At 40.0% G+C, this 12,293-nt stretch overlaps 1 protein-coding gene across 1 annotated transcript in view; it reads left to right on the plus strand.

The window, feature by feature from the left end:
* LOC306973151 (SPRY domain-containing SOCS box protein 4-like) overlaps positions 1-12,293 on the plus strand; it is a 53,091-nt gene that overhangs the window by 733 nt on the left and 40,065 nt on the right. The gene's annotated exons all lie outside the window — the stretch shown is intronic.

A 12,293-nucleotide genomic window follows, 5' to 3' on the forward strand; every position in this document is an offset into this window, starting at 1 on the left:
GACTTAGTCAAATAGTAGATATTCCTGTTTTGAATTGAATTTGCTTTGGTTGGGTGTTTAGTTGGTGAGCCGTCAAAGTCAACAGACACTCCAGAGTTGACTCAGTGTTGTTACACGCTCATTAATCAACGCAGCGATGGTGATTTAAATTTGTCCATGCTATTTACTGATCCAATTGCTCAGCAGTGCACTCCATTCCTCAAATCACTCTCTCTCGCACCCACTTGTGTCATCCCGGCCATTTGGTGATTTTCAGTGTGAGGCGTCGTCATTATTTTTAATTGGGTTTTATTTCCTCGGTTTGCCCCCTCTGTGCATGTGTTGCATTGCCACAGGAAGTGGGCTCCAGCAGGAAGCAGCCTCAACACATTCTGAACCCTCAAATTAGACCAATTCGAGGCACACATCAGAAAAACAGAGGAGGTCCATTGAGTGAGAGCTGCTGGCGAGGAAAGCCAATGACAGTTTTCAAATAAATCTGCCTGAATCCCCGGCTGCGTTGCCTCAAAGTAACAGAAAAATGCTGTGACAATTTTTATTCTGTAATAAACTTTGAGATTTGATGCTTTCAAACACAGCTAAACATCTGCTTCACTTTGTTTCAAACTCGGAGAAATACACTTCCAAGTGTTTGTTGAAACTTATTTGAACACTTTTTTAAAATAGTGGTTGGTGTGGTTTACTGAGTGGAATCTCAAATGAAATATTTGACCAGTGTCTTTCCTCAGACATTTGTAAAACTGGTAAACTTTTGGCAAGTCAGGTATGTGTTATACCTTTTAGGGATGAGTGATAGTGATTAAATAAACCCCTCCTGAGTTCTGTACCATTTACACTAGGGTTGGGCCATATCGTATCGCATATCGTTATCGCAATTTTTTTTTTTTATATAATTGTGGACACGATATCATTTATGTTACGGTCAGCTCCATCAGAGCAGCATAAACACTGACACGGGGACGAGTAAAATGAAAAGAGGGATGTAAACTGCCTGTGTAGATCATATTTGCGAGGAAATTAGTTTGTCATAAAAAACCCCCGAAGAAAATATCGCTGAATTAATCTTCCCAATAGGCGTAAGGCTGGGATTTTGAAGTACTTTGTCCATTGTCAATTATATCGTCAAATATATCGTTATCATGATATTTCTTTTTCATATCGTGATACAGATTTTAGGCCATATCGCCCTGCCCTAATTTACACACACAAATATTCAATTGTTTTCCTCCAAACTCCAAACCTGGTTGATGTTACTGCTATAGAATTGGCTGTAGACCTGACCATTAAAAACCTGACCATTACTTTTGCTATTGACCAAAGCTGAGTTTGCGATTTTGATTCATTTTGATGATTTGCCCAGCTCCATTTGTTATATTAAGAGCCTATAACTGTCACCAGCATCACTTGTCCTCGTCTGAATCAGAGGCAGCAACATGAACAGTCGTGCATGGAGACAACTCACCAATGAAGCGTTCCTCCTGCCCTTGACAAGTGCTCAGTGTCCCAGTACTCAACCGAGCACACACCTGTCCCGCTGAGGACGTGACAGACAACTGGGGCGACTGTCACGCCATCACGGAGGTAATAGTTCTTTAAAATGGGAACATTCACTGCCTGAGCCTGTCAGTGGGACGTTTTCACAATTTTCCCGAGTTTGATGTCATAATCTCAGATGACACAGTGACCTCAAATATGTGCAATTCACACTTTTGATGGAAATTTCTAAACAATTTGCTGATCCAATGATTTAAACTTCTGTTTCTTACATGCTTATTTTAGTTTAGTGGTCCATATCTGTTCTCTCAAATGCTAATAGGCATATATAAAAAGCTGTGTCCTGATTTTCAACAAATATCACAAATCTAATTGCAAACATACTCGCCGAAAATTGCCATTAGAGATTTTTAACTAAATCGTGCAGCTCTGATCCCGGCGGTAAAGTCGACAAATGTTGAATGTCATCAATTAGGAATAAGGGGATTAAAACATTTCCATGTAAGCCTCTGTAAGCCCTACACAACTACAGTCACACCTGTGCGATTATAGAAGCAAATGTATAAACACATTTTAGTTTAGTTTATTTATACTCTCAATCATGTTAAAACCTTGTGCCACCTTTAGTTTAAGGTGGATATATGACCAGCGATTAACTATTAAACTAAACTACTACTAAAGGCAAATTCTCTTTTGAAACTAGATTTTCTTATTTAATATTGGGGTCATGTGACTGTAACCTATAGATTGGCTGCACATGTTTTTTTCTCACCGATGTTTTCCGCGTGCTCATCAGTTCAGGTCGAAAGAGCCTTGTTGATTCTGCTTGTCATGATTTGTGCTACATGTCACTTTTGGAATTGATTTGCAGTAGCGGTGGTGGTGGGGGGGTTTGTCATCGGTGTTTGGGGCATGTCCGGTTGAGCTCCGTCCCAGGCAGGCATGATCCATGGGAGGGGACGTACAGTACACTGGAGAATCTCAGTGCAAAGGCATAAGGACTTTGTTTTTTAGACTGCTGCTCCACTAACTCTTGTGGTTGTTTTGTCGGTGAGTACGCAGTCATCCGTCTGACACGTTCCCAGAGAAACTTTGCACATTTTTTTTACCCCTGTGTGCAGTAATTTGAAGCAGAGACTTGCTACATAACTTGCATATAAATGGAGATTGAGTAGTGTTTGTTCACTTCTCATTTTTAGCGTTTTCTGTTCGTTTAAAGTCCACAATTTACATGCTGAAACTTTCTCACATGCTTTTGTCTCACTGTATAGTAATGCATATTGCACATCAGTAGCCAATTGTTTCATACAGTAAAATGATTTTAAAATCATGACGTAGTTTGGACTCATTTGACCTTCCATCTTATAAAACATCAGTGAATAGTTTGCGTTCTGTTGAGTTTATGCAGACTGTTTTAACAGCATCAGAGTCTTACAAATGTAATATGAATATGGCCAATATCCGTAATTTTGATGGTTAAAGGCAACAACGTCCTTAGAGTCACATTAGCCTAAACAATATTTAAAAATGATACAAAACAGCAGTGCACCACTTGTAATTTAACACACTAAAGCAGCATGAGTAATGTGTCGCAGGGCCATATATAGAGGTTTGTGGCCTTTATAAATGACTGCTCATGAATTGTTTTGATAGTTTTATTTGGATAGACTTCGGTTGAAGGTCCTGAAGCTACATAAAAAAAAAAAATAAAAAAAAAAATCACTCCTTTTTTGAGTAAAAATGTTAAAATTAACATTCCACAAAGTGACAACTTGAAGTATGACTGCACCATGCGATTTCTTTGAGGTACATGAGACATTCATCTTGAGCGCTGAATCTAGTATTACACCAATTGCTAAGTAATGTGTTCTCATGTTAACCAGAAAGGAGAATTATGTTGTGTAAGCTCATGTATCATATTGTAACAGGAATCCTGGCTGCCTGCGCCCACAGTTTACTTAGAAAGCTAAAAATAGACTAGACACACAGTAAGGCTCCTGCCCACACATCATCTTCACTAATATTAGAGTTTTACACTGGATTTGTGAATGCATATATTTTAAAATAATATACCGGACTGGCTAAGCTAAGTTGGTTTTGTTTTGAGAATTGGCCTGTGTAAATAGTTGTTGTTTTTGACCTGCCTGAGTGTGTTTGTGCATCTCTGCAAACAACAAGTAAAGAGCTTTTAGTGAAAGTACCTGCTTCACATGAAGTGCCCCTCAGTTCTGTTCCTGGTAGCCTGCCCAGCTCCCCTTTGGCAAACTCCCCAAAGCCAAAACTGACAAAATGTGTGCTCCTGTAAGTATTATTGATTTCTATTCATTGCGCTCCTCAGTCGAGGCGTCTCGTTTTTTGAATGGAACGTTTTCCATTCTTCAGTATAAAAAGGCAGATACTTGGATGTTGTAGTTTTGGGCTGAATTAGGACTAAACTGGAAATAAACAGGTCTAAATTTTAACTAAACATAATTCTTGACTCTAAAATGTTGCACAACCAATTCACATGAAAAATCAATCATACTAGTCTATTTTTCACGTCTTTGTGTCTGTCTGTGTTGTATGTTGGGTCCATAAGGCTATTAGTGAGTGTTTTAGGCTAGTGAATATTTAGACTGTGAAGGGTAAGAGTCAGGGGGAGGCCCGTGTGTAGCCGCTCTGCTCTAATTATGGCGACATACTAGGCTCATGACTGGGGCATGATGGGAAATGATCAAATGCTCAAAGATGGAAGGGCTAATGTAGGGCCTAGAGAGTCACCGACCAATCAGGACACCGACACATAAGATCACAGCTGGCGAGGGCTCTAGAGCAGCTGCTTCTTTTGTTTAACCATGACATAATGATGGTAATGAGTTTGATAAATTAGTGAGGCCCCGTTTTCGGGGGAAAATCTTGTTTAGGCAGCAATGACACGATGATTAATAAGTGAAATCTGTCAACTCATTTCCATTATTGAAACGGATTATTGTCCTGTATTACACACTTTCAGCCACTTGGCAATTTATGTTTCAGGCCCAGAACTGACCTACTACTAGAATCTGAATCACTACATGTAACATACAATTTTAGAACCTTTTAATGAAGGCTGTAGCTTATCAATGACCACCATGATATTTGCATTGAGAAAGTTATTGAGAAACACAGAGTGAGGTAGAAAGATTGGTCGTCATGATTTAGAGGCGGAGACTGTATCTTCATAGGTGATGTTTCTGCCAAAGCGTGAAGCGTGGGTGTAAAAAACAAAAAAACAGAAAATGATTTGAACGTGGTGCAGGGCTGATACAGTAAATGAACTCCCGGTGATGGAGAGATAAAAACAGTCCCTGAGGCCGGAGCTCACATTTGCATGAATTACAGCAGATGTTTAAGGCAAAGCACGCTTCACATACGGGGCAAGAGAGGCGGTTGATTCAGGCAAAACGTCCGGACGACTTGCTTTTCAATGTTTTAAATTATCACTCCTCACATCTGCATAATTATTTTACAAGGAATTCATAGAGTAAATAGACTGCCTGACCAAAAAAAGTTGCTATTCTCAAAGTTAAAGGCGATCCAACCAAATTATAGAGCGGGGGACTTTTTTTGTTTAAAAGTCGGGCTCTGTATTATGAAATTTCTGTCAGAAAAATTTCCAATTAATCCATTTGAGGAACATTTTATAAAGCATGAAAACAAACCACTTCCCTTTGTAACCGTTTGTGCGTTTTACTCAAGGACCAACAAAATGGTCCAGGTACAACAATTGATTCAAACACTGTGAATTCTTGACTCACCAGTCTGGTATTTTTGTTTAAAATGCTGTTTTTCCTGTGTCTGTGTTCTCTCATAAAACATCCTCAGACTGAAGTATTTAGCTCTGACCATGAACCCAGTGCCTGCCTAGTCATCAGTGCCCAGTTGGCAGCACCGTCAGTGCCACCCGCACTTGTCCAGACAGGATATCGTGCCTGTCCCACCACCGTCACATGTGTGTTTTATCATCACCACATCACAGGCCCGAGAGTGTAAACTCAACCACAAGCCGAGAGGTTTAAAAGTTAGTTACTCTATTTATGGATAGAAGGACCTATATTATGCTTTTACAAACCTTTTAAGCTGTACAGTAGTGTATTATATGATATTATATTACACAGTATATATAATACGTGAAAGTGTGCAAAGCAGTAATCAAGGCAAAAGGCAGCGATTCTGAAGAATTTATGTCAACTTTTTTCGTTTAAAGGGACAAGATCAGGGGTCTCCAACCTTTTTTACCTGGCGAACTACTTTTACACAACCAGAACGTCGGAGAGCTACTCGTGCTTCAAAAGCACTTGTCTAAAATGCGACTTAGGTGGACTACACCCTGGAGAATTAGTTGCCAAGATAGAATTGCAAAGTACTATTATTGTTTTGTTCTTTAAGTAAGACAGAAGGTTTAGTTTACCTGCTTTACTAGTTTCGATCACTTCCTGGGATCTTCCTCAGAATCGGTGGGGGAGGTGACGTGTCGTAGGCAGAACAAAAGAACAAAGCAATAATAGTCTTTACCTAAGAAGACAGTATGAACCTTTTACAAAGAAAATGACTCATGAAAATGAGTTTAGTGTTTACTTTACAATATCGACCCAACTGTTCACAGATTGTGTTCAGCATGGTCAGAACAAACAGAAAATGCATCTAAAAGTTGAGTTATCTTGCGTGTAGAGATGTAGAAAGTCTTTGGCGAGCTACCTAGAAAGGCCTGGCGAGCTACTGGTTGGAGAGCCCTGGACTAGATGGAAGAGCCACCATTACACACTAATGGAATTAGGAAGAAGAAGCTAACAGGCTAATGGGCAAAGCTAACTGCGGGCTAGCGCCACATTAACAGTACAGCCACGTTTGAGTGAAAAAAATGATCTCCATTGTGTAATTGGATGTACAATATCCCTCTCTCCCTTTGTCTTTCCCTGTCAGTGTAGTATTTGCTCTCAGACAATTAATGAGTAAAAAAACCTAACATGCTACGACACCTGCAGTGGCGCTTATGGCCTCTAGGGGCATGAGTTACTTAGTACTGCTTTGAAACTGGTCAAGCAGCAACGATTCCTGGAGGAGTGATCCCAAATTATGCTGTTTTAGTGGCGAGATGTCATAATTAAAACATTTCAGCACCTCTCACAGCCTGGCTCAACATCACATGTGCCTTTTGCAATTTCAGCTGAATTCAGACACCAATCTTCCATTTATAGCCAAAAGGTGATAACAGTTCGAGTAATCCAGATTACAGAAGCATCTATTCACAGGACAGTTTTTTTCTTAATGTTTGTTATAGGAATGTTGTATTTACTTTTTGTAGTAAACAAAAATACCCTCATACACCAATGTGAGCAAATGGGAAGACGAACCATAGCATTTGTATTTGAAGTATTATTGATTTAAACATGAGCTTTCTGTCATCATTTTCTTGACAGCGCTGGAGACGTGCCTTTGAAGTTGCGCTCTGCGAGTTTTAAGCTGTCTTCCTCCTAATGCTTTAAGCGTCTTGTTGGCTACAATACAAAATAAACAACCCATCTTTATTACCAGCTTAGCATTTTCACTGTAGTCGTCTCCAGATAAAATGTCCTGCTTTTGCCACATGTTGACATTTAAATACATCGCTCAACCTGCGGAGCTCAGGCCTGACTCGCAGTGCTGGGGATTGAAGGCTTTTGAAGACTCAGAAGGGAACAAGCGTGTCATCAAGGCAGCACTTCAGGCCTATAACACCGAGAGGCTGCGGCATCAGTTTATGTAGAGCCAACACTCGAGGAGGGAAACGGCACTGCACTTATGGGGGATTACAACATGAGGAGCTCTCGGTGTGAGTGGTGCTGAACACATGGAGAGGAGCAGTTGGTGGAATTGTGCAAACCATATTAATAAAAATAAAAAAGAACATTTGATTTCAGGTGGCTGGTGGCTAAATAAAAGCAACAGTGTCTCAGCGCTTGCATTATCAACCCGTGTGAAATAGGTCTGCATGATTGATTAAAAGTGATTCCATCGAACCAGAAATGTGCTCCAGCTGTTTATATTACTGTTTCCGCAGGCCCTGTGGTCTCAAACTAAACAGGTGCTGGACTTTCGACGGCGAAACCTCACTATTTGTGGCAGCGGCGGCTTGTGTGAAAAGAGGCAGATAAGAAAAGCTTTATTCTGCTCCAGGGCCTCCGCTTCCTCGGCTTGTTTATCGCCGCTTGTAATCGATCTAACCCATTGCCTTGAATTAGTGAAGGAAACAGGAGGTGCTGGTGAAACTGGAGAGTCTATACATGCAAGTTACAGTGTCTCCAGCTCCGGCATGTTAGCAGCAGGGGGTGTGTTCGATAGCTCTCACTGGACAAGCAGTATTTAGCCTAGGCTAGGAGAATTATTGCAATTGCCATTTATTGGTGAAATAGTCATTTTCCAAGTTTCAGAAAAGATGCTTACACGCCCGGCGAATGCTCCACGATCTGCTCAAGTTTGGATCTAGTGAGCACAAGAAGAAAACAAACATGAATTAGAGAGGATTAGCGAGGCTGTGTGCTGCGCCACTGTCTAAGTTTAGCATCCATGATTATTCAAGTGTGGCCTGAAACTACATGATCGCAGTCGCACGAAAATGCAGGTTTAATTTGCTCATTCTTGTTTTAATATTTGTATTTTCATGACCGGAGGATATGGTTTGTGTATTAAAGGGAGAACTTTGGCCCATTTCAAGGCAAAGGCAACAATATAGATTTATAGGACAGACAATTAGCAGAGCTCGAGAGTGTTAGTGACACGGCAGTTGAACGAGTTGCTCCTTATTCTTCCTGTTTATCTTTTCACTGTTTTAGCCAATTTATATCTATAGACATCGCTTTGCACTTGGTGTTTCGGTTCCTACTTCCTACTCATAGACTCTAAAGACATCTGGTATAAAATCAGCATGCCATTGAATTATGATGAACAATAATCTGATTATTTTAGACACATCATTATATCATCAATCAATGACGGATAATATATTTTTGTGCTCATTATTTTTTCATTTATTTGCATATTTTGTCATTTTTCTTTCCAATACTTGAAATACGTTTTGTTTAATTGTATTTTATGATTATTGCAATGTGTGTGTTACTCAAGAGTACATTTCGAAGGAAACTTTGCTTTGATTTTAATGCTGTAAATGCTGCATAAAATGTCCTTCTCTATAATTGTTCAGCGTAATATTTTGCCAAGGCCCAATGAGGCATTACTGTCCATAACAAACCTGTTCAACTCCAAAGGACACATGGTTGCAAGTCACTGTCTCTGATCTAAATAAAGCTCCTGGTGAAGCCCAGGCACCCCTTCTTTGCGTTATATCAGTGTCTGTTCAGGGCGGGCTCCCCTGGGGAATGTTTAGCCACGTCGAGGAAAAAGCGCGATGCTCTGAAGATGAGCTGGAGATACGGGAGACACGATAAGACTCGCTCTGTTCCTATATTTGGCAGCACTTATACTCTCACACTTCCAGTAACGTCACCCCTCTCCGGTACTCGCCCGGTCGTCATGGCAACGTCAGATTGTGGCATATAGAGATGTTTTCTGCAGATAATGAGCTCCGACTCTTTTGTTTCAGTAATTCATTGGCTTGACCTATCACCTTTTGAAGCAAATAAATACTGTGGGCAACTTTCATCTCTGTAACAGGATCCCCCATATATCCATAAGGGGTATCACTCCTACTTTTTACTAATAAGTTTAACCCCCTGCCACCCGCCTTAACCAAGGGTATTTTCTCCAGTTCGACTTTAACCAAATCTAAACACTTCTGCACTGGCGCTTACTATTGGCCAGTGTAACGCCTCATTTGAGAGCTAAGACCTACAAAACTGATCTAAATGGATCTTTTATCCTTGCGTTGTTGCCGTGTTGTCGTCGTCACTTTTCTTTTTTTCCTTCCATCTAATTTTTGCTATGAACTTTCATACTTTTTAATGCTTTACAAAGAGTTGACGTGACGGAGTGGACTTGTGCATAACTGAGGCTTAAAAATGTCACATTTAAAAGAAAGAAGAGTCGTTGGTCGTGATCAAAATGTCTGTGGAGTTAAAGCAGTACTAAGTAACGTGTTTACCTTAGTAAATCCTTTTCGTAGTCCCTGTGGGGGTGATACAAGTGTTTATGGGATGATTGGAGGGTCTTTCATCTCCCCCTGGTGTCTCTGGCCAGAAAACCATGTTTGCAACTTGACTGCCACCGGACCGGAGCAAGCAATACACACTAATGGGATCACGAAGAAGAAGCTAACATGCTAACGGGCAAAGCTAACTGCGGGCTAACGTCACTTTAAACAGTATTTACAGCCAAGTTTGAGTGAAAAAAAATATTTCCATTGTATAATTGGATGTACAATATCCTTCTCTCCCTTCGCCTTTTCTGTCAGCGTAGTATTTACTCTCCAAGACAATTAATAAGTTAAAAAATCGTAACTTGCTACGACACCTGCAGTTGCGCTTATGGCCTCTAGGGGCAAGAGTCACTTAGTACTGCTTTAAACCAGACAGATTTTGACTTTGGTAAAAAATTACCTGCTTAGTAGCTACACAGGCGAAAATGAGAATGGCTCAACATAAACATATTTCATATATAAACATTTCTTCCTTTTAAAATATTTTTGTTACTTATGCTCCTTTCATGGCAACATTATTCAGTTTAAGTTATGGCAGCTGTTCTATTTGCAAACACTAAAGGAGTCTTGACTTGCACCACCCTGAGTCGCATCACTTGGATGTTTGACTTTATGTTGCTGCCTCGGGAGAGCAATACGTTAACTCCTACACAAATGTTTCACACTGTGATTCTACAAAGCCAAAAGTCTGATGCAAATGTATACGAAAATACAAACATATATTTACTGCTGCAGCTCTTGCAATGCTGGAGGCATTGTTTGTCTTCACTCTCACAAAGCAATTCACAAGTTGCAAAAACTTCTTCCGGAAAGTTCCACTAAGTCATGACGAAGAATGACTGAAAAATGGATGGAGGGAATGTTTCTAAGGTTGAACATTTGTATACAAAGTTACTTACCCCAAAGGAACTGAATACTTCTCTAATACACTTGTCATATTGTGGAAATGTTCATATTTCAGTTGTACATTGAAACAATTACCACTGAAAATGTTCACTGTGTAACATCTATTTCTGCAGCTTTTCTCTTCCAAGGGCACAGCAAAATAGTTTTGTATTATAAGCCAGAATTCCACTTACCTAACCCTGCTTGGGGCTGGTACAGTTCAGGTCTGTTTGCCGTTGTGGATGTATTCCATGCCTTTACATAATTATAAATGTTAAACAATTTCTCTCATTCGTTCTGTTTTGCAGTTAGATTTGCGTTTCATTTTTTAAAAGTTTCATCAAGTCCAGGAGCATTCACTTTTGAAAGAAGACTAAAATATGTGTGATATCTGTTATTCAGAACCATTCACACTGCTATTTAGATTAAATTGCCCCTAAAATGTCTTGCATTGGTGGAAACATTTTCCATCACTGAATCTAAAACTCATTCTGTATTCTGAACACTTGGAGAAATTCATGAATGGTGAGGCGCAGAGCTGAGAGGACAGACAGTGAGTGACACCTGCTGCTAATCCAAACTAAAGGAGCTTATATGAAGCTGCCTGATGCAGTCTGTGTGAGGAAATAGAGCTGTCATAATCTGTGGACTGAAAAAAAAACTGTTGAGGTAAGGGTCGTCCTGGGCTGTTTGTCCCTCTTGGGCACCGCTACCACACAACGGTTCAGATTTCCTTCAAAATATAGTTATATGTTTTTTAATGATTTGGATTGGGTCCTCAAACTTGCAACTTTGATCTTGTACCCCTATAATGAATGTCACATGAATGTAATCACCATCTATAGATTATATGGTAATATGGGTGGCTGACGATTAAGTAGCGGACCGCTGGTGTCCAGGAGATTTTGCCTTTAACGTAATGGTAATTGATGACAGCGTAGCAAACTAACTGAGGGCATTTTCATTCATTGTTGGCCAGTTCCTGCTCTAACAGGTTTTTATCACTGAGCATGTTATTGCACAACATAAGTGACCTTTAAGGCTCAAAGAAGTGCTTTTGAATGAATCTGTTTTCTAATCAATAAGATGATTAATGCTGCTCTTCACTTGGAAAGATGGCTTCTGTCTCTGACCTCGTTTACATAACTGCAGTAACATTGTCAAAGGATCTATCATCGATTCTGTTGCGTTAGACATGAGCTATCTGTGATTGCGTTTTAGCTAGATGTTCTTTCTGTTACAACCCGCTCTGCTGTGGTTGGGCTGTTAACCTTTGACTTTTGCACCTTTTAGTCCTTTGCATAAAAGAGGCTGCCATATTGCGCTGTTAGGCTTTTAATGTCCTGTAAGACTTGATCCACTGGTTTGAGTAGGATGGTCGCCACATTTTAAAAGTCCTCTGAAAGTCAATGTTTCAAAAACAAAGGAGATGCACGTCGATTTCAGGAAGTCTCCTTCTTTATTCCCACTATCTTTGGATAGCCGATGGAAGTGATGACAAACTGACCTTTGAGGCTCAGGTTGATGCTCTCTGTTCTGAAGCTCATCGGCACATGTTCTTCTTTCGGAAACTCTGGAATTTTAATGTGAAGACTTTTATGAGAATGTTTTATTCATGTTTTATTGAGTCTGGTTTGACCCTTTCTTTTTATATGTTGATTTGGTGTGCTATCCTTGAAAAACACAAAGCACTTGTGGAGAATTGTGTACACTTGTGGGAAAATTGCAGGATGTACAGTACATTTAATAACCTTCAGTACATGGC

Source organism: Gobius niger, assembly GCF_951799975.1.
Source record: "Gobius niger genome assembly, chromosome: 13".
NCBI classification, from domain to species: Eukaryota; Metazoa; Chordata; class Actinopteri; order Gobiiformes; family Gobiidae; genus Gobius; species Gobius niger.